The 26,826-nt window shown below is 35.9% G+C and overlaps 1 protein-coding gene across 6 annotated transcripts in view; it reads right to left on the reverse strand.

Moving 5' to 3' along the window:
* Mef2a (myocyte enhancer factor 2A) overlaps nucleotides 1-26,826 on the reverse strand; it is a 129,522-nt gene that overhangs the window by 83,092 nt on the left and 19,604 nt on the right. For 5 of the 6 annotated variants that reach the window (XM_075952892.1, XM_075952890.1, XM_075952893.1 and 2 more), the window contains exon 2: nucleotides 20,756-20,805. The gene's annotated coding sequence lies outside the window, so the exon portion shown is untranslated. Of the gene's footprint in view, nucleotides 1-16,431; nucleotides 16,555-20,755; nucleotides 20,806-26,826 lie in introns of all 6 variants that reach the window. The other variant, XM_075952894.1, reaches the window with a different exon arrangement.

A 26,826-nucleotide genomic window follows, 5' to 3' on the forward strand; every position in this document is an offset into this window, starting at 1 on the left:
TTATAAATGACAAACTTAGATGACTATTTATCTATATAATTCTCAATATCTATCTAACTTAAAGACTAAGACAATAAACAACTGTGTAACAAATGAGGATAATGACCTCCAAATATAAACACTGTACAAATATACATTGCAATATGGTAAATATATATCAATGCACAAACATTATATAAGTATCTTAATCAGAGGTAGAAATGTACATTGCAATATGGTAAATGTATACACTATATATATCAATACAATATATGTCAATACATAAAAATGTTTTAAACAGACATAGAAACATGCATGCATACAATAGTCAATATAATTTAACTTTGTTTCAATATACAAGAATTGATACCAATATATTTGTCTAAAAGCAGTAACTCACAATTATAAATCTATTATCCCATCATTCCCTCTTTTTTTTTTTTTTTCAAAATGATCCCTGAGCTTATAAAATTCCTCCCCCAACCTCCCAACCCCTAAATGATGTCCCTAAACCCAGGGGTAAACTTTACTGGGAGAGGGGACGTCGTCCTCTATAATTACTTCCAGCTGTCATAGGGGCGACGTTCTTTCTGGGGGATCCTGTGAAAGTAAAATGATGGTTAAATTTCAAGATCAATGTCTTTTAAAATTGCAAATAGTCTCTGAGTATTTTGTGGAGGTCTGGCCAGAATGTTGTACAAGATGTGCACCATTTCAGCTAACCAAGTTGGGATCGTCTTGTGCAGCTGGTATCCAAAACAGATCTTGTAGTAGCGCTATCAGTATCATGACGTCATCTCAACCAGGTAGAGTTGTTGTTGTGGGGCCCCATCTTCTTCCTGGAAACTTCAAATGTCACTTCGGGAAAAACTCATTGTTCATTGTGAAAAAAAAATGTGTCCATCCATCAGTAATTAAATATTCAGGGTTCCTTAATTTCTTTGAAGATGAGTGTTTTCCTGTGGAGATAAGAAAAGAACCCCGCCTCCAAACCTATCTGTATTTCTTACCATCAGTATGTTCGCCATCCTTATGAAAGAATTGTTATTTATCTTTTCCAAGTGGCTTCTCTTCTTCAAACCGAACCTTTATTAATTTTGATGGTATCCACAATTTTTCCTCACCTGTGGAGATAAGAGCAAAACCCCTTCCCCAACGTAGCACATATCCTGGCTTCCATTGTGAGGTCAGCACATCCTTGAAATAAACTGGTTGATTTAGTTCAGTAGACTTTTCCATTATCCAATGTCTTTCTGCAGCCGTTGTTCCCTTCTCATTAGCGTTGAGAAAATTCAAGGTTAACAAAGCATTATGTAGCCTATTTCTAGGGGTGTTTTCCACCCCTTTCTGTTTGTTCAACATATCTTTTATAGTTCGATTTGATCTTTCTATGACTGCTTGACCTGTAGGATTGTATGGTATACCTGTAACATGCTTGATATTGTAATAATCAAAAAACCGTTTTATTTTCCTAGAAACATAAGCAGGACCATTGTCCGTTTTTATTTGTGTAGGTATACCCATGATAGCCATGACTTCTAATAAATGAGTGATTACTGAATCAGCTTTTTCTGAACTTAAAGCAGTTGCCCACTGAAAGCCTGAATAAGTGTCAATGGTGTGATGAACATATTTTAATTTGCCAAATTCTGCAAAGTGGAACACATCCATCTGCCAGATTTCATTCCTTTGGGTGCCCTTTGGATTAGCCCCTGCAGGCAGTGGCGTTTGGTTATAGAAAGAGCAAGTAGGGCATTTCTTTACAATCTCCTTAGCTTGTTGCCATGTAATTGAAAACTCTTTCTTCAAACCTTTGCTATTAACATGATGTTTTTTATGAAATTCAGAGGCTTGTAGCACACTACCAATCAGTAATTGATCAATTTCTGCATTACCTTGTGCTAGAGGACCTGGCAGACCCGTATGGGATCGGATGTGTGTTATGTACATAGGGCAAAGCCTGTTCCTGATCAAATCTTGAACCTGGAGAAACAATGAGGTTAGTTCAGTATCATCAGGTATAAATTCAGCAGTTTCAATATGTAAAATAACTCTTTCTGCGTATTGTGAATCTGTAACTATATTAATAGGTTCTTTAAAATCCCTTAGCACCATAAGAATGGCATATAATTCTGCCTTCTGGACAGAATTATACGGACTTTGTTCCACCTTATCCAAGTCTTCTGATTTGTAACCTGCCTTCCCTGATTTATTGGCATCAGTATAGAATGTACGGGCTCCAGTTATTGGAGCATCACGGACGATTCGAGGAAGAATCCAAGAAGTTCTCTTTATGAAGTTAAGCCGCTTGCTTTTTGGATAGTTGTTATTAATGTCTCCCAAAAAATTAGCACAAGCTCTTTGCCATGGTTCATTATCTTCCCATAATTTCTTTAGTTCATCAGCAGTGAAGGGCACTATAATTTCTGCTGGGTCTATGCCTGCTAGTTGACGAAGTCTCAGCTTGCCTTTTATGATTAACTCAGAGACTTTTTCCACATAAGTTTTCAGTTTCTTACTTGGTTTATGTGGTAAAAAGATCCATTCCAAAATAATATCATCTCTCTGCATTAAAATTCCTGTAGGAGAAATTTTTGATGGTAGTATGACAAGAATACAATCGAGCTCTGGATTCACCCTGTCCACATGTGCCTGTTGTAATTTTTCCTCAATCATTGTCAGTTCCTTTTCTGCTTCAGCTGTTAATTCTCTGGGACTGTTTAAATCTTTATCACCATCCAAGGTTTTGTTCAAATGAATTATTAGATCAGGTGTTATTCCAATAGCTGGTCGTAGACTGGAAATGTCTCCTAACAGTCTTTGAAAGTCATTAAGAGTCCGTAGGCGATCTCTCCTAATTTGTGCTTTTTGTGTCTTAATTTTTTGCAAACCTATTTTATAACCTAAATAATTAACAGAATCTCCCTTCTGAATCTTTTCAGGAGCGATTTGCAATCCCCATTTAGGTAAAAGTATCTTTATTTCTTCAAACAGTCTGTTCAAGGTATCCATGTTTGAATCGGATAACAAGATGTCGTCCATGTAATGGTATACTATAGATTTGGGAAATTTCTTGCGTATTATTTGCAATGGTTGGTTCACAAAATATTGGCACAGGGAGGGGCTATTTAACATACCCTGGGGGAGAACGGTCCAGTGGTACCTCCTCGAAGGTTGAGAATTGTTATAAGTAGGCACTGTGAAGGCAAATTTTTCTCTATCTTCTTTTTGCAAAGGTATAGTGAAAAAACAATCCTTTAAATCAATAACTATGAGAGGCCATCCTTTTGGTAATAAAGAGGGCAAAGGAATTCCAGATTGCAGAGGGCCCATAGGTTGAATAACCTTGTTGATGGCCCTGAGATCTGTCACCATTCTCCATTTACCTGATTTTTTCTTAACCACAAATACAGGAGAATTCCAAGGGCTGGTAGATTCTTCTATATGTCCAGCATCTAATTGTTCTTGTACCAGCTGTTCTAAAGCCTGTAACTTTTCCTCAGCTAAAGGCCATTGCTTTGTCCATATTGGTTTCTCAGTCAACCATTTTAGAGGCAAGGCTGTTGGTATCTCTGAAGGGACATCAATTGCTTGTTCTTGTACAGCCCGAATGGCCGGTTTTCTCCATTTGTAATATCTTTTAATATTATTCTCAGAACTATAGGCTCTAGAAGTAGCAGGAATGTTAATTTCGGTATTCCATTGTTGTAATAGGTCACGACCCCATAAATTCATTGCGATATTGGCTACATATGGCTTTAATTTTCCTATTTGTCCCTCTGGCCCTATACATTCAACCCATCTCGTGCTCTGCCTTACTCGAGATAGGGTTCCAATTCCCAGGAGCTGAACATTTACATTCTGAAGAGGCCAATACGGATACCAAGATTCTGGGGTAATGATACTTACATCAGCACCTGTGTCCAGCAGGCCAGTAATAAAAATGCCATTTACACACACTCTCAGTTTAGGTCTTTGATCATTTATAGAAGTTTGCCAAAACACACGTAACTTATCTTTCTGATCATTATTGCTTGTAACAGTAGGCATGGGGCTTCCTAATTGTCCTGATGAGGCATGTTCTCTGCAGAAACTGGATATGACTGAACCATGTTTGCCATGGGGGCCTGTGAGGCCCCCCCTCTCACGTTTCCCGACTGTATCAGGTTGCCTTGTCTATCTCTTGTAGACCTGCATTCATTCGTCCAATGTCTGCCTTTTCCACATCTTCTACATAAACCTGAAGGCTGAGTCCTCCTATTTCTGTTATTTCTAGAAGATGCATTATTATTATTATTGTTTCTGAAAGATGCATTATTATTATTATTATTTCTGAAAATCCGTTGTCTACAATTCCTTTTCATATGACCCATTTTGCCACAATTAAAACATTTGGTATTCTGGTGTCTCCTTTTACCATTGGAAATTGCTTCTTCTACCCATGCTTCAGTGCCATAATCAAATGTATCAACATTGAGTGTATGCAAGACCCATTCTTCCAAAGGCGCTGATCTGAGCTTTAAAGGCCCCAAAATCCTTTTGCATTCCACATTTGCATTTTCATAAGCCAAAGACTCAATCATTATACGTCTTGCTTCTGGGTCAGATATCCCTATTTGTACAGCCTTAGTTAATCTTTGTAAAAAGTCACTAAAGGGTTCTCTCTGACCCTGTTTAACTCTGACAAATGATTCTATTCTCTGTCCTGGGTCTTGTACCCTGTCCCAAGCCCTTAAGGCTGCTGTAGTACACATGGAGAGTGTGTTTTCATCCAAATTAGCTTGTTCCTGAGGGTCGGAAAAGAGCCCTTCACCTATAATTTTATCTAGGGAAATGTCAATTCCCTTTGCTTTTTCCTGCTGTTCTAAGAGTTTAGCCTCTTGCCTGAATAAGCATTGCCATTTCAATTGTGGTCCACTCTCAAGTACTGCAGAGCTCAGCTGGAGCCAGTCCAAGGGGGTTGCTTTGTTTGTCGTGGCCCAAGATCTTAGCATCTCTTTAACAAAAGAGGCTTGCATCCCAAAAGTCATGACAGCCTGTTTAATTTCCTTGAGGTCATTCATACGGACAGGCTCCCATGTATCCTCCTTGATGACCCTAGGGTTTCTGGAACCAACCACCTTCTCTGTTGTTATTACTGGAAAGGCAGGTAGAGCTGTCGGTAGAGCTTTGTGGAAATTGTCCCGGAGAGATTTACCCACAGATGTAGTTAAAATTTGCCCTTCTACCCTTTGCTCTTCTTCATCAGAATTTAGAAATTCCTCAATCTTTTCAATTCTATTCACTATTGCCTTCTGCAATGTCTGAATCTCCTGTCCAGAATTATGTTCCAAAGCCTTCATTGAGGATTCTAAAGTATGAAGTTTGTCCGTTAGAGATAACATCTTATCTTTGGACATAATTTTTATGGCATAAACTGTGCCTTCTTGTATTGACACTCTTTCCATCAATTTGTCATAAGCTTTAGACAAAATCCAATTGTCACATTCAGCAGTTTTGATTCTCTCAGTTAATGTTTCATTTCCTACAGAAAGGGACTGAATCTTATTGTCCAAATCAGCTGTTCCCTCTTCCATAGTAATGAATTTCTCCTTAATATCAGCCACTAATGTTTCAGTTCCTACAGAGAGGGACTGAACCTTACGATCCAGATCAGCTGTTCCCTCTTCCATAGTAATGAATTTCTCCTTAACATCAGCCTGGAGAGCCTCAAACTGATTCTTGAGAAGATTGTTATCAGTCTGGAGAACTTCAAACTGATTCTCGAGAAGATTGTTATCAGTCTGGAGAACTCCAAACTGATTCTTGAGAAGATTGTTATCAGTCTGGAGAACTTCAAACTGATTCTTGAGAAGGTTGTTATCAGTCTGGAGAACTTCAAACTGATTCTTGAGAAGATTGTTATCAGTCTGGAGAACTTCAAACTGATTCTTGAGAAGATTGTTATCAGTCTGGAGAACTTCAAACTGATTCTTGAGAAGATTGTTATCATTCTCAATTGTTTTTAAGCGTTCTATCTCTGCCTTAAGAATCCTGGATTCGTCTCGTAAAGACTTTATCATATTTCTATTATCAAACCATTTGGTGCCAATGAAAACTACGAATCCCAGAAGGATCCATAGAGGTGGCGTGACAGACACCTCTTGTAAAATCTCCCACATGGTACAATTAAAAAAACTGTTAAATTCTTGAACAGTAATGTGTTCAGACATTTTATTTATAAAACAAAAATTTTTTTACCTGCAATATTCGGTTCCTGCCAGTTGTTGGTCTCTGTGTTTTTGGAGCCTGTCCTAGAACTAGCTCTTGTAGACCAGGCTGGCCTCGAACTCACAGAGATCCGTCTGTCTCTGCCTCCCAAGTGCTGGGATTAAAGGCGTGCACTACCACGGCCTGGCAGGCCTCAAACTCACAGAGATCCGTCTGCCTCTGCTTCCCAAGTGCTGGGATTAAAGGCGTGTGCTACCACTGCCTGGCAGGCCTCAAACTCACAGAGATCTGTCTGCCTCTGCCTCCCAAGCGCTGGGATCAAAGGCGTGTGCTACCTGCCTGGCCGGCCTCAAACTCACAGAGATCCGCCTGCCCTTGCCTCCCAAGTGCTGGTATCAAAAGCGTGCGCCACCACTGCCCTGCCAAGTCACTTTGTGTCAGACCAAATCTGCCGCTGTGGCAGCTTTTGTTGCAAAACCGCAGGTACTTAAGCTTCAGCTAATTCAGGCAGTGGTGTTCCGCTGTAAAACTTAGCCAAGGCAGGCAGAATGGGCCTGTGTGGCCGAGTATGTCTCGGACTCGGCACTGGGGCCGGAGTCACAAACTGAAAAACAGCACCCAGGAGGGTGCTGTGTTAGCTAGCAGGCTACCCGCTTGAGTCGAGGGCAAAATAGCCCGACGTTGGACGCCAAAATGTAGCGGCGTAAACGAATGCAGACAGTTTGTAAAGATATATATAGTTTTAATGTAGAAATAGACTTACAGAACCACCGTTCCCGCGGAGACCAGGAAAGTAGAAGAGACCGCTCGGAGCACGCTCGCCAAATTTATAGGCAGACATTAGCCCGAGGCGAACACGCCCCCTAAGGGGCGGGACTTATCCCTACACACATCAAATCCAAATGCAGTACACGGTAAGAACTACTAAGAATAACAGCAGAAACTAATGAAATAGAAACAAAACGACAAAAATACACATGTACACACACAGACACACACAAATCAACGAATCTAAAAACTGGTTCTTTAAGGAGACAGGTAAGGTCCTTGGCCCAGCTAACAAAAAGAAAGAAGACCCAAATTAACAAAATCAGAAATAAACAGTATATTTTGAGGGGATAATTTAAAAACCTGTACTCCAATAAGCTGAAATACCTAGAAGAAATGGATGAGTTTCTAGAGTCACCAAAACCATCAAAATTAAACAAAGAAGATATCATCAACAACATAACAGAGCCAGAGCAAATGAGAAGACTGAAGTAGTAATAAAAAGCCTTATACCTAAGAAGTTCAGAACCAGATGAATTTGCCTCAAAATTCTACCAGACTTTAAAAGAAACGTCTACAACCAATCCATCTTAAACTACTCAAAAAATAAAAACAGGAGTAGTGATAGACTCCTTCAATGAAGCCGGTATCATTTTAATACAAAAATCAGGTAAAATTACAACAACAAAATTTTACAGGCCAATATCCCTGATGAACATAAATTCAAAAATGCTCAATAATATAGACATACAGTAAAACGATTATCTGTCATGACCTAGATGATTTTAAACCAGAGTTACAGGGATAATTCAAAACACACAGGTCAATAAATGTAATAAACCACATAAATGAACTTAAAGACAAAAATCACCGCCGGGTGGTGGTGGCACACGCCTTTAATCCCAGCACTCGGGAGGCAGAGGCAGGTGGATCTCTGGGAGTTTGAGGCCAGCCTGGTCTACAAGAGCTAGTTCCGGGACCGGCACCAAAGCTACAGAGAAACCCTGTCTCGAACCCCCCCCCCCAAAAAAGACAAAAATCACCTAAGTTATCTATAGATGCAGGGGGGAAAAACTTCGTTAAATCCAACAAGCCTTCATGATAAAAGTCCAAAAGAGAACAGGACTAGAGGGTATATAGACCTCAACATAATAAATGTATGTGAGAAACCCAAGCCCACATCATCCTAAATGGAAGAAAACCTTGAAGTGATACCACTGAAATCAGGAACAAGAGAAATAGGGAAATAAGAGAAATAAGAAAGTCAAACTATCCTTTGTAGTGGCGTTTCAACTGTATTTTAATAAATAAAGACTGCCTGAAGATATGAGAGCTAAACAGTCCCATTGGTAAGCCTTAGAGACCAGGTAATGGTAACACACACCTTTAATCCCAGTAGCTACACTAGTTGCCATAGAAACCAGATGGTGCATACCTTTAATCCCAGGCCTAGAGAGGATTATAAAAGGGGAGGAAACAGCTCTCAACACAGTCTCATTTTGAGATTCCTGGAAGCAGGATAGCCATTTCAGACTACAGTTGAGGTCAAAGCCAGTGGTTGGCTGTTTTGCTTTTTGGGTCTTTAGGTTGAACCTCCAATTTCTTTCTCTTGAGTTTTTATTAATAGTGCTTCAATTCCCATTTGCAGATGACATGATACAATACATAGGAGTTCCCCAAAATTCTGCCAGAAAACTTCTAAAATCAAATTCTGCAATGTGGCGGGATAAACAATCAACTTCACAAATCAACAGTTTTTTCTATATTATCACCAACAAACATATAGAAAAAGAGATCATAGGCACACTGCAATGAACAATATCCTCAATGAAAATAAAATGTCTAAGAATAAACCTAACCAAGGAAGTGAAACACCTTCTACAATGACAAATTTAAACCTCTGAAGGAAGAGATAGAGAAAGACACTGTATGGTCATGAGTTGTAAAGTTAATACTGTGAAAATGTCCAGTCTATCAAAAGTTATTTACAAATTCAATGCTCACAATTAAACTTCCCATCTCATTCTTCATGTCTGGAAAAATCATAAGAAATCATGCTATTAACTATTTACCTAAAAACAAGTTATAGTACATGTAGGTCAGATCATAAATACTCACACATAGTTTAAATGAAATTTCCCCACCTGGACTGACAAAGCTTCCCCCCAAGAGCCACAAATTATCTAACAAAAATCCCAACACCAGACATGAAAAACCCTCTGTTGAGTCATTAGTCAGGGTTGTCCATGAGACTCACAAAAAGTTATAGGCTATTGCTGTTGCTCTTGGTTGCCCCCAAGAAACCACAAGGTGGAAGGTTAGTCCCTGATGCTGAAGATATCATACTCTTTGTACACATAACCTAGAGTACCAAAGCTGGATCTGACCTGAAAAGACAACTCAAGTTTCCAAAAAAAAGGGAAGAAACCAATAGTCCTACCGAGATATGATGCCTATGAACTACAACAACCAACATGGCATGATAACCCAAGGGTGCAGTAGTGGCACACAGACCTTGGTAGTAACCAACAGCTCTCTAATTGGACTTAAGACCCAGTTAACAAGAGGAAAATCTTGTCTGGTTCTGGAATCCTAGCCAACTATCCATGGCTGATGAAGTCATGCATCTTGAAGGGGACCTATAAACACTACTTTATTAAATCACCACAATCCCTAGCTACATTCTAAATATTTATCCTTATACTCACAGGTAAGTATACCTCAACCCTCATTAAGGAAGCTTTTCAGCACAACTCCTGCTGAGTGAAAGAGGGGGCAGAAAGATTGTAAGAGCCAGAGGAACAAGAAGTTTGTTATAAGACTGTATCTCCTAGAAAGGTCAAGAAGCTACACCCATGAAGTTTCACCACCATGGCTACCTAAACATAAGCTGAACAACGACAACAACAACAGACATGATAATATGGAAGAAGAGAGTTCATGAAGCCTTAATGCTAAACAAAGAACAATAGGTGACTAAGGAATGCTGCACGTGAGAAACACTCTTCCAAGGAAAGAGTACACCATTTGATTCTTCAATAGCAAATGGTCAGCCCTGAAAACATACAAGCAATATTATAAAGACCTGAACAGGTTGTATTTAAATATTTAAGAATAGACACACACGTGCACACACACTCATACACACACGCACGCATGCAAGCACAATTAAAGGAGATCATGAATTTGAGTAAGAGCAAGAGGGAGAAAAGGAAGGGGAAATGATATAATTACATTATAACCTTAAAAAAAACTTGATAAATACAATTACCTCATTTTTCTTTCCCCTGCCTTCCTTCAACCATTATCATGCCCTCCAAATTCCTTTCAATCTCATGGCCTCTTATTCATTAATTATTATTGCTGCATACATATGTGCAAAAAATAATCAATGTAACCTGATGAGTCTATTTAGTATTGCTTGTATGGGTTCTTTTTAGGGCTGACTACTTGGGAATGGATAAACACGTAAGAGGTTCATCTCTGGGGAAGAATAATTCTCACTGGGCAGTTTTTAATTTCCTGTAGCTCTTCATACAGGGGTAGGGTCCCATGCAATTTCCCCTATTTACATTGGCATATCAACTGTTCAGCTCTTGTTTAAGCAACCATATTATTAAGATTTCATGAGTGTAGCTTTCCTGTCCTATCTAGAAAACACAATCTTTCAGCAAACATTCTGGTTCTCTGGCTAATAATCTTTTCACTCCTATGTTCTTCTCCTTCTATGCTTTTAACCACAGAGTCATCTCTCTAGCCCTTTGAAATAATTTATTTTATTTTTCAATATAACTTTTAGATATCTGTTTAAATATGATCTCAAATATATACAAAAGTCTCAAGAACTGTATAGAAAACTCATTTCTTTGAGCCTTATGTCAAGGAATATAGATGCATTAATTGGGGCTGGGTACCCCACAATCAGTTGTTCTCTGCAATTTGATTAGTTGTGGCTTTCTGTATGGTCTCTATCAGCTGTGAAGATACTTGAGGATGGGTGAGAGCTACACTTATCTGTGAGTACAGAATACAGTTAGAAATTATCCTGATTTATAAAGAAATAGCAGTATAGTAGGTTCTCCTCTGAGATCTATAACCTCACTAGCCATGGGTAGTTTGCTAAGTGGAAAATATCAGGCATGGTTTCCCTCCTACTGAGCAGGCCTTAAGTCCAATTAGACACCACAAAGATGTGAGTGCTACTACTGCACCTTTAGGCATAGTTTGCCATCCTGATCCTTGTTGTGGTTCACAGGCATCACAGCTAAGAATCTATTCTCAGCCGGGCAATGGTGGCGCACGCCTTTAATCCCAGCACTCCAGAGGCAGAGGCAGGCGGATCTCTGTGAGTTCGAGGCCAGCCTGGTCTACAGAGCTAGTTCCAGGACAGGCTCCAAAGCCACAGAGAAACCCTGTCTCGAAAAACCAAAAAAAAAAATCTATTCTCTAACAATTATAACAATTAAAATTTATGCATACCTTAAAAGAACATATGTAGCATGCCCTCAGCAAGTATGCTTTTGTTAACTATCTTAATAATATTCCTTAGGGCATTTTTAACCTCTTTTATAACATAAAAACACAAGGAACTGGGAAAGGTTGATCATGTGGCATCTATAGGAAAAAAGTTACAGTGCAGATGGAAGCAGGGCTCAGATGTCATGAGACAGGGGCTTCATTTTAAATGCAATAAAAACCAGCATTCATTTTATCATGGCTCTTTTATTTTGTGACCCTGGAACTAACTGTCCTTTGACTTCTATAGTCTGGGTATAAGAATAACGTGCCCTCTGTATCTTATTGGTACACACTGGTATGCAGCAATCCAAGTGCCAGGTGCTTACAAAGTGCTCTGTATTTTTAGTATGCAAAATCCTAGCATGTATAAGGTACTTTCTAAATAAATAGTAATTTGAAAATTATAATCTCTACTAAACATATTACTACATCTCAACTCATAAACATCATATTTATTAATAAGATTCTTTATATAGTTTCAACAACTTCTGGTTACGGAGAAATAGTCACTATGCCTTTTAAAATATTAATTTCATTCAATGCATATCTAATTGTAAAATAAACTGCTGGAAATTTACAATTCCTATTTCTATGGTTGCAACTACATAAAAGAAGAAACAATTTAAAATACGATCTTTAGAAGAAATACCAAGTAAAGAAGTTGATGATTAATTATTGGTTGTTCGCCTTCTTCCCCCTTGGGCATAAACGAGTTCTAGGTCAACCAAACATTGCTTAGCATTATGCTGGCATTAAACAGCAAAACAAATTAAGAACAAAACAGTAAAACATACATGTAAAAAAACTGACAAAGTTGAAAAAACCCTGAGTCACTTTAACAATTCTTCTCATTATAAGAAAATGATAAAAAAAATCCTCATTTATTTATTTATTTGTATGATTTTTTATTCATTATTGAGTAGCCTCTCTATTACACTTACAGGGGAAGACACCTGACACCTACAAGCAAATGTAACAGCTGATTATAATTTGTTTGCAAAGGAGGACATAACAGATACTTCAAAAAAAATGTTTGCTAGGCCTTTTTCATAACAAATCATATTCTTTTCTTGGTCTGTCACTTTATCCAGTAATTTTTATTTTAACCATAAAAAATGTTGTACTAGTAATATATTAAGCACAGATAAGACTATTAAGTCAAAATTTCAAAAGGTAAATAAGGTTGGAGATACTCCTTGTAAATAAATATAGATTATATAAAAAACACATAAGTAAGTAGTCATTAAAATGACAGCTCCCAACTTCTCTTTGCAACAGACACCATAACAGAAAACTACAGCCAATCAAAATGCAGAGTTGTGGTACCTAGTACCAAGGACATATCTACATTACAATTACAGCACTTAAGGCTCAGGAATCATTTGGTAAGAGTAGGTAGAAGGATTATAAGAGCCAGAGGAATAAAAAGTTTGCTATAAGATTGTGTCTTCTAGGTATATCCAAAACTACACCACACGAAGTCTTACCAATATGACCGCCAAAACAAGAGCTGAACAAGAAAAACAATAGACAAAGGTCATGTGGGTGGGAGCCTGGGAAGCCTCAACCCTACAGGCAACTAAGCAAAGAGGACAGCAGGAAAAGCAACCTTCAGGGGAAGAGCACAGCAACGGATTATCTAATACCAAATGGCCAGCCCTGAAAATATACATACAAGTAACATACACGTGGAACAAGTTGTACTTAAATATCTGAGAATGGGTGTTTGAAAACTGGAAAACTTAAAGGAAATAGACAATTTTCTGGATAAATATCACTTACCAAAATTAAATAAAGAATGCATAAGCAAATTAAATAGACCTACAACCGCGAAGGAAATAGAAAGTCATCAAAAGTCTCCCAATCGAAAAAAGCCCAGAACCAGATAGTTTCAGCACAGAATTCTACAAAAGTTTCAAAGAAGACCTAATATCAGTACTCCTCAAACTGTTCCACACAATAGAAACAGAATGAACACTGCCAAATGTTTTACAAGGCTACAATTACCCTAATACCCAAACCACACAAAGACGTTACTAAGAATGGAATTACAGACCAATCTCACTCATGAACACTGATGTAAAATTACTCAATCAAATACTGGCAAACCAAATCCAAGAACAACACATCAAAAAAATCATCCACAGCAATAGAGAAGCAAGTAAGACAATAGGTGATTTTTAAAAATTCTACATAAAAGCAAGTATATCTGCAAAAAAAAAAAAATTACTGGAGGGATTATTCCAAAACCAGACCCTAAATAAGCTAGATGGGCAAAGTAAGCTTAATCAACTACAACCAGCATGTAGCAGGCAATAGTAAGTCCTGCTAAAGTATATATCTTGAACTGACACTAACAGTGTTCAGATGCATAATGCCTCATCCCCTTGGTTTTCATGTGTAGTCTTAAAATAAAGGAAGAAATGTTTCAAGACCCGAGAACTCAGTAAGATTAAGATGTAATATTATTTAAATGCTACCAATTTACTCCTGACTATACTTCCATTTTATCAGCTGTTTACTCTTTATAATTTTAAAATATTACATTTTAAAGAACAAGACTATTTTTATTTTCATCGCATTTATCTGGTTTTTTAAACCTCTTTCAGTGATATACTACAATAGTGCTTTTGGTTTTCAGTATAAAGGTTTTCCACTCTTGTTTTGAGGAGTGCAAGGCTCTCAATATAATCAAGTCTGATCTAAAACTCATGATCTTCCTCCCTGAGCCTCACTGATGAGATTATGGGCATGGACCACCACTCTTAGCTAATGTCCCATTTCTTTCTTTTATTAATCTATTCCAAAGCAATTTGTCTGCATTAGAAAAATCTACTACAATTAAGCACTACTACTACTGGGTCCTCTAAATGCAAATATTCTCAACTTACAAAGGGATAAATCTTGATATGCCCATCATTAAAATTAGTTTGAGTAAAAAATGTAGGCAATATATCTAACCTGCTAAAGACCAGAGCACAGCCTAGCCTAGACTATCCTCAAACACCCCAAAAATATTTACATTAGCCTACAACTGGGAAAAACCTCACCTAACACAAAGGCTATTTTATAATGAAGTATTATGTACCTTATGTAATTTACTTAATATTATATAGAAAGTGAAAAAATAGTAATTGTATATGCTTTTGTACTACCTGTAAAATTTAAAACAAAAAAGACTTACATTAAAGACCATCTGCACTACATACTAAAAAGGGAGAAATGGTCTACTTTGATAATCAGAATCAAATACCCAATTATTTTAATTCTAACTTCTATACAATAGAATACAACTATATACCACAAATAGGAAAAAAAAAGATGTCCTATAGTCTCTTACAAAAAATATACAAAACATACTCAGACACATTTATCCTATTCTAATATATAACACAACCGCCGGGCGGTGGTGGCGCACGCCTTTAATCCCAGCACTCGGGAGGCAGAGGCAGGCAGATCTCTGTGAGTTCGAGGCCAGCCTGGTCTACAAGAGCTAGTTCCAGGACAGGAACCAAAAGCTACAGAGAAACCCTGTCTCGAAAAATCAAAAAAAAAAAAAAAAATATATATATATATATATATATATATATATATATATATATATATAACACAACCAATGTTTCTTTGCTCTTAAAGAACTATTTTCCAATTTCACTTAATAAAAGAATGTTTTTACTACTATTTACCATTAAATACAAACAAAAATTCCTATTCTAAACTAAGATGATTGTAAAATCTTGTTTGAAAAATGAATAAAAAGTAAGTAAATATTCCATTCTATTGTAAAGTATGTTAAGTGACAATGACTACACACTGGAAAATAAAGTTTGTTGTATGAATTCAATGATGCTATCAATCAGCACTCCAAGACACACGGAAAACACAAAATTATATTTTGAATACAACTCCTATATGCTTGAAAAGTAACGATTATGTAATTTTCACTAAAAAAAAGAATGGAGGAAAAACAGTAGGGCACACACAAAAAAATTATATAAATTTAATTTTATAACTTAAATTTTAATTAAAACACTATAGGTTCAAGAAATAAGATCAATAAAAAATATAGAAAACAAAGGGGGATGGTATTTTCATTAGTGGTGATTGTAGGGGTTCTTATAGCAAATATTCTGGTCTGAAAACAAATCATAACTCAAGGTCACTATAAAACAATGCTAGACACATCATGCACATGAAAGTGAGACAAAAAGAGACCAAACTCTAATTTATCTTCTACTCTGAGCCTTAAATCCCCAAAAGGGCAGAATCCATCTGTAACCAGAAGAATCTGTGCAGTCTGCGACCTAGCTATGATATCGCCAAACTAGCTATTTGTTAGAAAAGCTAAAACAAGAAAAGTATTCAGTCTTGGTCCTGCCTAAAATCAAAATGCCAAAATAATCAGTTTTTATAAGGTATTTCTTAAGTTTCAGATTAAAAATTTATTTTATCTAAATAAAAAAAAGTTTGGTTAGGTGAGAAATTAAAAATATTTAACTGGTTAAAATACAGCATCATTATATTTAAATTTGTAAATCTCTAATAATAGGTTATATACTGTCATATGTTTCAATTCTACGTTTTATGGTTAAAGATATTTAAAGATGAATGTTGAAAAGTTACAGATGCTTAAAGGTGAAAAATTAAGTAATGGACTCTAACCTCTGTTTAAAACATCATTTTATATCTGTTTCCTTAAAACACAACAAAATCTTATTTAAAACCCATAAACTATTAATCATAATTAAAAAGGCGTGAGTTTAAGTTTCTTATCAGAATAATTAGTCTACAAAACAACCGTTTTTAAAAACACCAATGAAGTGTCAATGATTGCTAGTGACTCACTTCATTTCTTTTACTATCTTCATTTCTACAAAGTGTCACAATAATATGCTCAAAACTCTACAGGAAAGTACAAGAACTGAGGATAACCATAGGCAACTTTATGGTACTTACAAAGAGGCAAAATGTTGTTCACATTATTAGAAAACAGACATATAAGCTGCCCTTATATGAGGATTTCTGGTCTACAGAGTGAGTTCTAGGTCAGCAGGTCAGCCAGAGCTACACAGAGAGATCCTGTCTCAAAAAAAAAAAAACCCAAATGAATGAATGAATGAATGATAGGCTTTCTGTCAGGAACTACACAAATTATTTCTGTAACTATTTATAACCTATTACAGAGATAAAGAAGGACATTTTATGGCAAAAGACCCAATTCCTCATAAAAGACAAAAAACATTACATAGTCGTATGCATCCAATAACTGTGCTTCAAAACATGTGAAGCAAGAAGTGAAAGAGAATCATATCCATTTGTTATATTCAATTACTACATCAATCAGAATGGGAGGATGTATGCTTGAAGTGTTAAAGAACACAAGTAATTTGACCTAATTAACACTTTTAAAAATCTGTACTCAAAGACATTCTTCTTAGAACACATTATTAAAATATTCACCAACACTGTCCGTTTTCTATGCCTTCTCATAAATGTCAAAAAGTTTAAATGAATCATGTCATACAATGCATATTCTTGGAACAAAACAATTAAATTAGAGCCCTACAAAAATATATCTGGAAATTTAAATAAGTATTTGGAAATTAAATAGATCTCAGAAAAAACTCACAATGAAATTTTATATCTTATAATTCAATGTAAATAACTATGTGGCACAAGGAAAAATATAAAAACGAAGAGGAAAGAATAAATGTGTGTTCACATATAAGCACGTTCTGTCCTTCTCAATGCCTATTCTTAAATCTATATTAAAACCTTTTCATAGGCTGGAGAAGTAGCCGAGTGGTAGAGCAGCTGCCTAACAAGAGCAAGAGGCGAGGTTTAATCCCTAGCACTATAATTAATAATCTTTTCTCCAAATTTCCTTTAATGGAAAAAAATAGAATTTGAATTCTTCACAAACATTTCCAGAAAGAAAATAAGAGCTGTATTAACACAATAATAAAATAAAGAATAGGAGCTAGAGAGATGGTTCAATGATAAGTACTTGCACTGAAATCATGAGGACTGGTATTCAAAAGCTAGCATCCGTGCAGCAAGTCCAGCAGCCATCACAAAGTAAAAAGTAGAACTGCTGAAGCTTGCTGCCTTCTCAAGCTAGCTACAGGTTCAGGGAAGAGATTCTACCTCAAATGAATAACTATAAACTGACAGAGGAGGCCAACTGATGATCTCTACTGGCCTCTGAATAGGCATACAGATGTGCACAACCACACACACATGCATGCGCACACACACATACATAAAACTCCTTTTAAAAAATATTTTAAAAATCTCTACAAACCAAGGTCTTTTGTAAACACAAAAGAAAGAGTTAACAAAACTTTAAAAAATAAACCCAGTAATAAACAAAGATAATCAAACAGGGATTACCTCAAAAGCTCATGATAGTTGTTTCAATATGCTAAAATTAATGCACCTGACAATCACATTGAGAAATTTTTTAAAAGACAAGCAAAAATATCATCACAATAAACTAAAACACAGTTAACAAAACTCTACCACCCATTCACAATAAGGAAAGAAGGATCAACAGGATGTGGTACAATGGTTAAAGGTGTTCCACCTCCAATCAGGAATAAGGGAAGGATGTTAGTTCTCACCGTCTCTATTCAACACTGTGCTGAGATAATTAGTCAACAAAAATAAAGAAAGCAAAAGAAACAGATATATAAAATAAAAGGGAAGATGATCTACACAGACTATCTGAAGGAATCTAAAGCATCTATAATCACCAAGTTTACAGAAGACAAAATCTTACAGAGGTACCAAGTATACTTCACTGTTATTAGCAACGAACTGTTAGAAACTAACAAGTACTAGCATAAAAAAAATGATGAGAGATTAATGAAAATAAATGTGTAAGACTTTTACATTAAGAAAGACTTTGAAAGGAAACGTAAATGGAAAAGGATACCACTTGGAAGACTCAACATCGTTATGAAGTCAATTCTCCCTAAATTGATCCACAGGGTAAAAAGCACTTACAATCAAAACTCCATTAGCCATTTTGTAGCAACTGACAAGCTAATACTAAACCAGAGAGAGAATTGGAAAGGACCAGAGTAGACAGAATGATTTTGAAATCAAATAGCAAAGTTGGGAAGTAATATTACTTTTTTGTTGTTTGCTTTTGAGACAGGTTCTCACTATATAGCTACATTTATCCTGAAACTCACTCTGTAGACCAGACTAGCTTTGAACGCACACCTGCCTCTTACTTCTCAGTACTGAGATTAAAGGCAAGTGCCATTACACACATTTAATATTCCTTGTTTTAGTAGTTATTATAAAGAAACAATAATCAAAATAGTACAGCATTATTGTAAGAATAACAGAGCAAAACAACAGAATAGAGAAAAAAATAGGATAACAGAATAGAGCAAAATCCAGAGCAGGCCCACACATAATCGTGAGCTAAGTTTTATCAAACACACCAAAATAATTCAAAAGGAAAAAAGTCTTTCTTTCAAAAGTTGCTAGAAAAATCTGATACCCCAACCTTTACCTCACACTATACACAAAAAGAACCAAAAAGTTATTGCAAACCTAAATATGACACACCAAAAATATTCTAAGGTATGAGGGGAAAATAAACCATTTTTAAAACTTTTGTCAATCCCCATGATAAACTTCTAATTTCTACTCAAAACTAAAGCAGAATTAAAGAGAAAATTTCTGAGGCTCTCAAGTCAGCATATGTATCTTTAAAGCATTTCCCATTTAATAAATATTTTAGTAATTCCTAAGCAAGTCTTAATTCAAATATAGCCCATTGAGCCACAGAAATCTTCCATTACTAAGACACACTACCCTGCAAGGAAGCAGCAGAGCACTGAATGTAACTTGAAGAAGACTTCATGGTAATGGCTAAAGTCACACAGCCATCACCAAGTAAATGGACACAAGAATGACTACATTCCTACAGGAGGTTCATATCACTTTGTTCTGAGCAGTCAGTAAACAAAATACATGAGAGAATCTACATTCAAAGATTTACAACTACCCAGAGTTTATACTCAAATGAGAATTGGACTTTATTATTATAACACCACTGCATGTAAGAAACTTTTAGACTGAAGGATATTTTGCTTCAGTTGGAATAATAAGCATTTCCTTTCTAGTTTCTTAGGTCACTAGCTATCACTGAATGAGCTGTTCTGCAGTTAGGATATAAGGCTGTATATATTAATATATAACCATAAGAAACTGATATGCCTGTAACATAAAAACCAATTCTTTCTGACATCTAAGTATTCAAAAAAATAAACCTTTTGTTAAACATCAAAGTATTCTCATTAAGATGGGGGTCTCATTATGTAGACAATACTGTCAAGGATCTTCTGATTCTCTTGCCTCAGTTTCTTTAGTGGTAGAATTAAGGTGTGCTACTAGGCCTAGCAGCAAAAGTGCCCTCGAAATGACAAAGAAAAAAACAGTAATAAAAGCAAAGAAAAAAAAAAGCCCCACTTTAAACAAACCTTCCCCCAAAACTTAACTAATGTGACTACCCTGATCCACATTAGTTCAATCCCTGATTAAATGTTTCAAAATTACTTACTATTAAATAATCTAGTATTAACATAATTTATGTTTCTCCTACCTTAAATAAAAAGTGAAATTCAAGCGAGGTTTTACTCATGAGAACATCTAAGGACCACATCTTACTATCTTATTCTAAGCACTAGCCTAGACCAATGCAATCAAAATAGCTTAATCAATAACTCCGTAAACATGGGCTCATGAAGGCAACAACTTCAAAGCCACACAAAACACTCAATCCTCTAAACAACCCCTAAAATGTGTTCTATTTTTCTCTCTGATCTTCACTTCTTCTGAGGCATGGCTAGACTTCCTTTTTTTTTTACTTGAAAAATGTTCTTAGGTTATTTATTTCATGTACTCTAACCTTATTTTCTCCTATTTATTACCACAGAACTGAAGACTAGTATTTTCAAATGAAAATTAATATATTAATTAACATTTTACATGAAGTACATTAGATAAAAAGTTTAAGGTAATCTTAGGAAGGCCAGATAAAATTTAAGAAAACTTGACAATATATGTTTAATATTACACATTCCAATTAGACCTTACAAATTTCCATAATAGATTTAAGATAATCCCGCAAGGTAAACTCTAAAATTACTGCCATCCAAGGTTACAAAAATAGCTTGATTTTTAGTAAACATTTCACTATGGTTATATTTCATAATATGGTACAAGGAAAAGTATCTTATTAGACATCAAAAGCTCTTACATTTGATCCTTGCAGAAAATTCTTTGTTCCTTTTCCACAAGATGCAATTCCTTAAGGAAGAAAAAAAGGAAAAAGAAAGAAACTGGGTTATTATTCTTGACTCTTAGAAAATCAAACATGTTTTATTATTATAAAATATTTGATACCAGTCTTGGTAGTTAACTCCCTAAATACTTACTGATGATGCAAAGCTCAACTGCCAAAGGGCATTTTGTTTTACTTAAATAAAATGCCAGCCAGTAAAGTGTGTCTAATGTCACACCCATTTTTTTCAGGAAAAATTGCTTAAATGCTCATTAATAATTGTCGTATGTGATTCAAAACTTAACTCCTAGGCCCTATCTTCCTATTCTCTATATCATATGGCACCCCAATAGTAACTGCACTGTGTATAAAGCCTACTGAACTCATTAACTGCAATAAAAAATAATAAACTAGTTTAAAAGAATTCAAATGCTTTATTTCGTTTTTAAAAAGAAAATGCATGAGAGGCAATGATTTGCATCATACTAACATGTATCTGTGCTCCAATATATGATGTATACCTATACTTTCACTGGCTAGCTTCTGAAGTAATTTTAAAAAATAAGATAATGAATACATACGGACAAAAATAAATAGAAAATACCACTTTCAACAATTTAGCTCAATTAAAAAACCACACAATGTATCACATACATAACGAACACTGTGGTCTTGACCTTGCCTAGAGACAGTAACAAGTCATTTGGGTAAAAGGAAAAAAACAGTTAAATCATATAGTGGCGTTAACACAATGATACAGAAAGTGATGCTTAGGTAATTCAAATGATTCCCAAGTCTATCTACTTTAAATAATGAAATGCATCATGTTTCTGCAGAAATCAAAATTTAAGAATCTAACCCAGGCATTTTATTTGTTGTGAGGTCATAATTTTTGTTTCTATTCTAAAAGGGGCACATCCTTTAAATGAATCACACAAACTGGAAAATAATCTTTTTATATTAGCAAATTAAATATTAAACACTCAGGGATTAAAAGACACACAAAGAAATCTCTTTTCCTAGGCAAAGGTAGAAAGAAGCTTGCTTTAAAATGATACTTTGGGCTTTTAACCAAATTTTATTAAAATACAGAAAATAAATAAATTAGTATCTGTTTTGTGTGTCATAGGGGAAATAAAGGTTTACCAATGTCTTTCAAGGTAGGTAACTGATTAAATGGAAAATATACTTCACATGTCCATAAACCTTTGCTCCTCAAATTTATAAACTGTTCTTCATCATGTTTTGATTATCTTCTCAAATAATTTCAGAAGATAACATTGAGAACCAAGTTTTCCTATTTTTTTTATAATGATCTATAATATCTAACCGACCCCCAAACTCACTGCCTCATCTAGCTGAGAATAAGATAGCCTGCACTTTCTGTAATTAATAGCCCTATTTCCCTCTAGTATCCATTTACCTAATAAATGTTCAGATCAATGATACCATCAGCCAGGCCATCCCCAGGAAAGAAAACCATCACAATTATCATCACTTCAAATGAGTAAAAATATAATAGTTTTGCAAGCATAAACTTATTATATTGTTATACTGATATGCTTTTTGTTTTTTGGTTTGGTTTGGTTTTGGTTTTTCAAGACAAGGATTCTCTGTGTAAGTCTTCTGGCTGTCCTGGAACTCTCTGTTGTAGACCAGGCTGGCCTCACAGAGATCCACCTGCCTCTGCCTTCTGAATGCTGGGATTAAAGGCATGCAACAACAACACCTGACTATTGATAGGCATTTTAAAAGATCTATGTACACAACTCATTTTTCTGTCTTCAGCAGCTAGTCAATATCTGGCACATAATTCAAAACATTCAGAATTTATTTACTGAGATTATAATATATTCCACACATTTTCTAAATTCTAAGGATATATTCTCACCTTTCTCACCTTAAATCCTAGTGAGAAAGAACTTAACACAGATAAGAAATAAATGTGGCAGGTTAACAGAAAACCACTGATAAGAAAATGATTAACAGGGAGGGAACTGAAATTACAGAGAAGATGTTCAGGGAAGGCCTAATACAACACTATAAAAGTCCAAAAATTCATCACTGTCCTATTTTTTATCCTCAAGAGGAAATGAAATTATAAAGAAGCAACCTCCAGCTGGGAAGTGGTGGCACACGGCTTTAATCCCAGCACTTGGGAGTCAGAGGCAGGCAGATCTCTGTGAGCTCAAGGCCAACCTGGTCTACAAGAGCTAGTTTCAGAACAGGCTTCAAAGCTACAGAGAAACCCTGTCTCGAAAAACAAAAACAAAAACAAAAAAAAACCCAACTTCTAAAGTCATACTGATATGGGAGTCCCCTCTGTGTGCTGTGATTACCAATAATGAATAAAGAAACTACCTTGGCCTGGATAAGGTAGAACTTAAGGGGGGGGGGGGGGGGACGGGACTGAATGCTGGGAGAAGGAAGGCCAAAAGAGTGAGACGCCACTGAGCCGCCAGAGACAGACATGCTGAATCTTTGCTGGTAAGCCACTGCCATGTGGCAATATACAGATTAATAGAAATGGGTTAAATTAATATAAGAATTAGCCAATAAGAAGCTAGAGCTAATGGGCCAAGCAGTGATTTAATGAATACAGTTTCTGTGTGATTATTTTGGGGCTAAGCAGCCAGGAACGACCAGGCGGCCCCCAGCAACTGTCATACAACTAGTAAAGTGGTGAAGCCAGGTGAACATACAGGGACAATTCCAACTGCCATGTAAAACCACTGATGTGGGATGTCATGTATATGTGTTGCTTTTATTGGTTGATAAATAAAGCTGTTTAAGCCAATGGCTTAGCAGAGTAAAGCCTGGCAGGAAATCCAAGCAGAGATACATAGAGAGAGTAGGCGAAGTCATGGAGAAGACAGACAGACAGCCGCTGAGGAAACAAGACATGTAGAAAATGATGTAAGGACACAGCCATGTGGCAATACACAGACTAATAGAAATGGGTTAATTTAAAATGTAAGAGCTGGTTAGAAATACGCCTGAACCATTGGCCAAACAGTGTTGTAATTGATAGTTTCTGTGTGATTACTCAAGTCTGGGCAGCAAGGAAATGAAAATGCAGTCTCCATCTGCTAACCACATCATAGTTAGTGCCTTAGCTGAATAAGCAAGTGAGAACTTTTAAGTTATACAAGACAACATAGGCTAATAACATGAAAAGGAATGACACCATGATATAATAATTTTATGGTTGGGGGTCACAACATGAGGAACTGAATTAAAGGGCCACAGCATTAGGAAGGTTGAGAACCACTGAGCTAGAGTGATAATGATCTTTTTATGATAATGAGATGGCTGGTCACTGGGGGAAAGGGAGGAGTCCTAAGATAGCTTAAAGGTCCCCCAAATAAGTCCAAATCATGATTAAAATAATCTTAAAATATACTACAACTTGATTTTCTCCCATCTTATCAATGACTGAATAGAAAAAGTCTAAAGGATGAGTTGGTCACCATCAGCTAAAAACGCAATAAATCATACCTAAGTGTAGTAGTATTTCATCTGTATTTTAATAAAGCTTGCCCGAAGATCAGAAAAGTAAAACCACCACATTGGCCAGCCTTATAGACAAGGCAACCACGACACGCACTTTTAATCCCAGTAGCCACAGTAGCTTGCCATAGAAACCAGGCAGTAGTGGTACATGCCCTTAATCCCAGAACTAGAGATGACAAAGCGGGAGGAGACAACTCTCAGGCTCAGTCTCATTCTGAGATTCCTGGAGGCAGGATCACCATTTCAGACTGAGGTAGAAGCAAGGGCCAGTGACTGGCTGCTTTGCTTTTCTGATCTTCAGGTTGAACCCCAATATCTGTGTCTGAGTTTTTATTAATAGTGCTTCCCTCAAAAACCCCAAAGGGCAGCATGATGGAAATAGTTACACTAGGGGTCTGGAGGATAGCAGGACCAGAGAGTTCCCTATACCTATCCACATACCGTGCCCTCTGCATCTTCTCTCCCTGGCAGTTTATCTGTATTCTCTGCAGTATTCTTCATAATACCCATCACAGACTAGCTCTCAATTCAAATATTCAAAACCACAAGTATTTTGAGCACTGACATGACTCCAGAAGCAAAAATCCCATACCTAGTCTTCACATAAGAGGCTAAAGTAATAACACTGGTATACTCAAAATATTGCACATAAAATTACCTTCCAGCTATGTAAGGTATGTATCAAACACCACTGACTTCTATGTTCAAACCGCATTTCCTTCCCTAAGATATTTACTTACATTCATACACGTATTATGAAAGTTTCAAAAGTCTAAAATCAGAAAAACTTGAGCCAAAGCTTTTCATATAAAAAATATTCACATGTACAACAGGTCAACAACAACAACAAAAGTACCCGAGTTCTGTGGGCTGCTCCAGCAATAAATCAGACCTGTGATGACGCTTTGATAACCCATGCTTTTAGGGAGTTGTTCAGAAATAAAAAACATAATCTGGAACTTGGAGCAAGCATCTAAACTGGGGCTTAAATAGGACTGAGCCTGCAGTGTATGAGATAGATTATCAGAAAAGAATTTAATTAGGTCATCCATGTGGTTTCCACTGGAGAAGGAGATTTCAGGAGATGTACTGTTACCAGGAATAAAAGGACATTTTATATTACTTTATATTAGTATCAGCTTTTTTCTTTTTCTTTTTCTTTTCTTTTTCTTTTTTTTTTTTTTTTTTTGGTTTTTCAAGACAGGATTTCTCTGTAGCTTGCATTACAGAATCAAACAAGACGTAGATAAATCAATTATACTTCAAGATTCAAAATTCTTAACAACAGTACATTAGTAATTAGAAAACTCAGTAAAGACATCTAACCCATGAATAATATTATCATCCAACTTAAGATTAATTGAACACTACAATCAACCATGTTTTAAAAAAGGAAGTATTCAAGTACATATGTTTCCTGATACATTCAACACAAACATACATACAACTGTAAATTTGGAAGGACTGAACTCCTACAGAAAATGTTTTCTGAACACAAAAAAAATTAAAATAAAATTAATAATAAAAAGTCACTTGGAATTTTCCAAATATTTATAAGTATATAAGTCAAAGAATCCTAAAGAAAAAAATTAAGAGATAACTAAACTATCAGATTACAAAGTAATTTATAACTCCTGAGTGCTAATGTTAGAAAAGAAAAAAAGGTTTGCCATTAGTATTCAGAGTTCTCACCATATGCTAAGAAAAACAAGGTATTAAACTTAAATCAGAAGTAAAGGAATGGTATGTTGAAACCACTGACTGCACGAAGACAAATACACATCAGAGTAAAAAGGTGACTGGTTCTTTGAAAACTCCTATCGAGACTAATTAGTAAGAAAAAAAGAGACAAACTACTATTAGAATTTTTTTGAAAAAGCATATTGCTACAAATTCTTCAAACATGCAAAGTATATTAGGAACAATTATTGGTATCAATAAATTTGATAATTTAAAAGAAGTAGAGAAAATTTCTTGAAACATATAGATTATCACAGCAGACACCAAACAAACTGTATTAATAACCTCAGGTCTAATAAAAATTGAAATCATAATCAAAAGGTGTTCACCTCAGAGAAAATTCCAGGTTCAAACAGGCCCAGTAAATTCACTCATGAAATCTTTAAACATCTAACCATTTTAATGCTAGTCTTATAAAATCTTTCTTAGGAAAGAAATAGGAAATAGATCCTTAATATGGTGAAGATCAGCATAAATATCCTCATAGAAAAATGAAGCAGAGAGACAGAAGGAAAAGAAGCTATATAGTAATAATTATTGATGTGTGTGTATATGTGTGTGTATATATATGTAAAGGTTCTTTTTAAAAAATTTTTTTCCTATTTTTTAATTGATTTTGTTGAGCTCTCTATTTTTCTTTGCTCCCCTCCCCTTCAACCCTCTCCCATGGTCCCCATGCTCCCAATTTACTCAGGAGATCTTGTCTTTTTTTACTTCCCTCGTAGATTAGATCCATGTATCTTAGGGTCCTCATTGTTATCTAGGTTCTCTGGGACTGTGATTTGTAGGCTGGT

This window comes from Microtus pennsylvanicus, chromosome 18 (assembly GCF_037038515.1).
Source record: "Microtus pennsylvanicus isolate mMicPen1 chromosome 18, mMicPen1.hap1, whole genome shotgun sequence".
In the NCBI taxonomy this organism is placed as follows: Eukaryota; Metazoa; Chordata; class Mammalia; order Rodentia; family Cricetidae; genus Microtus; species Microtus pennsylvanicus.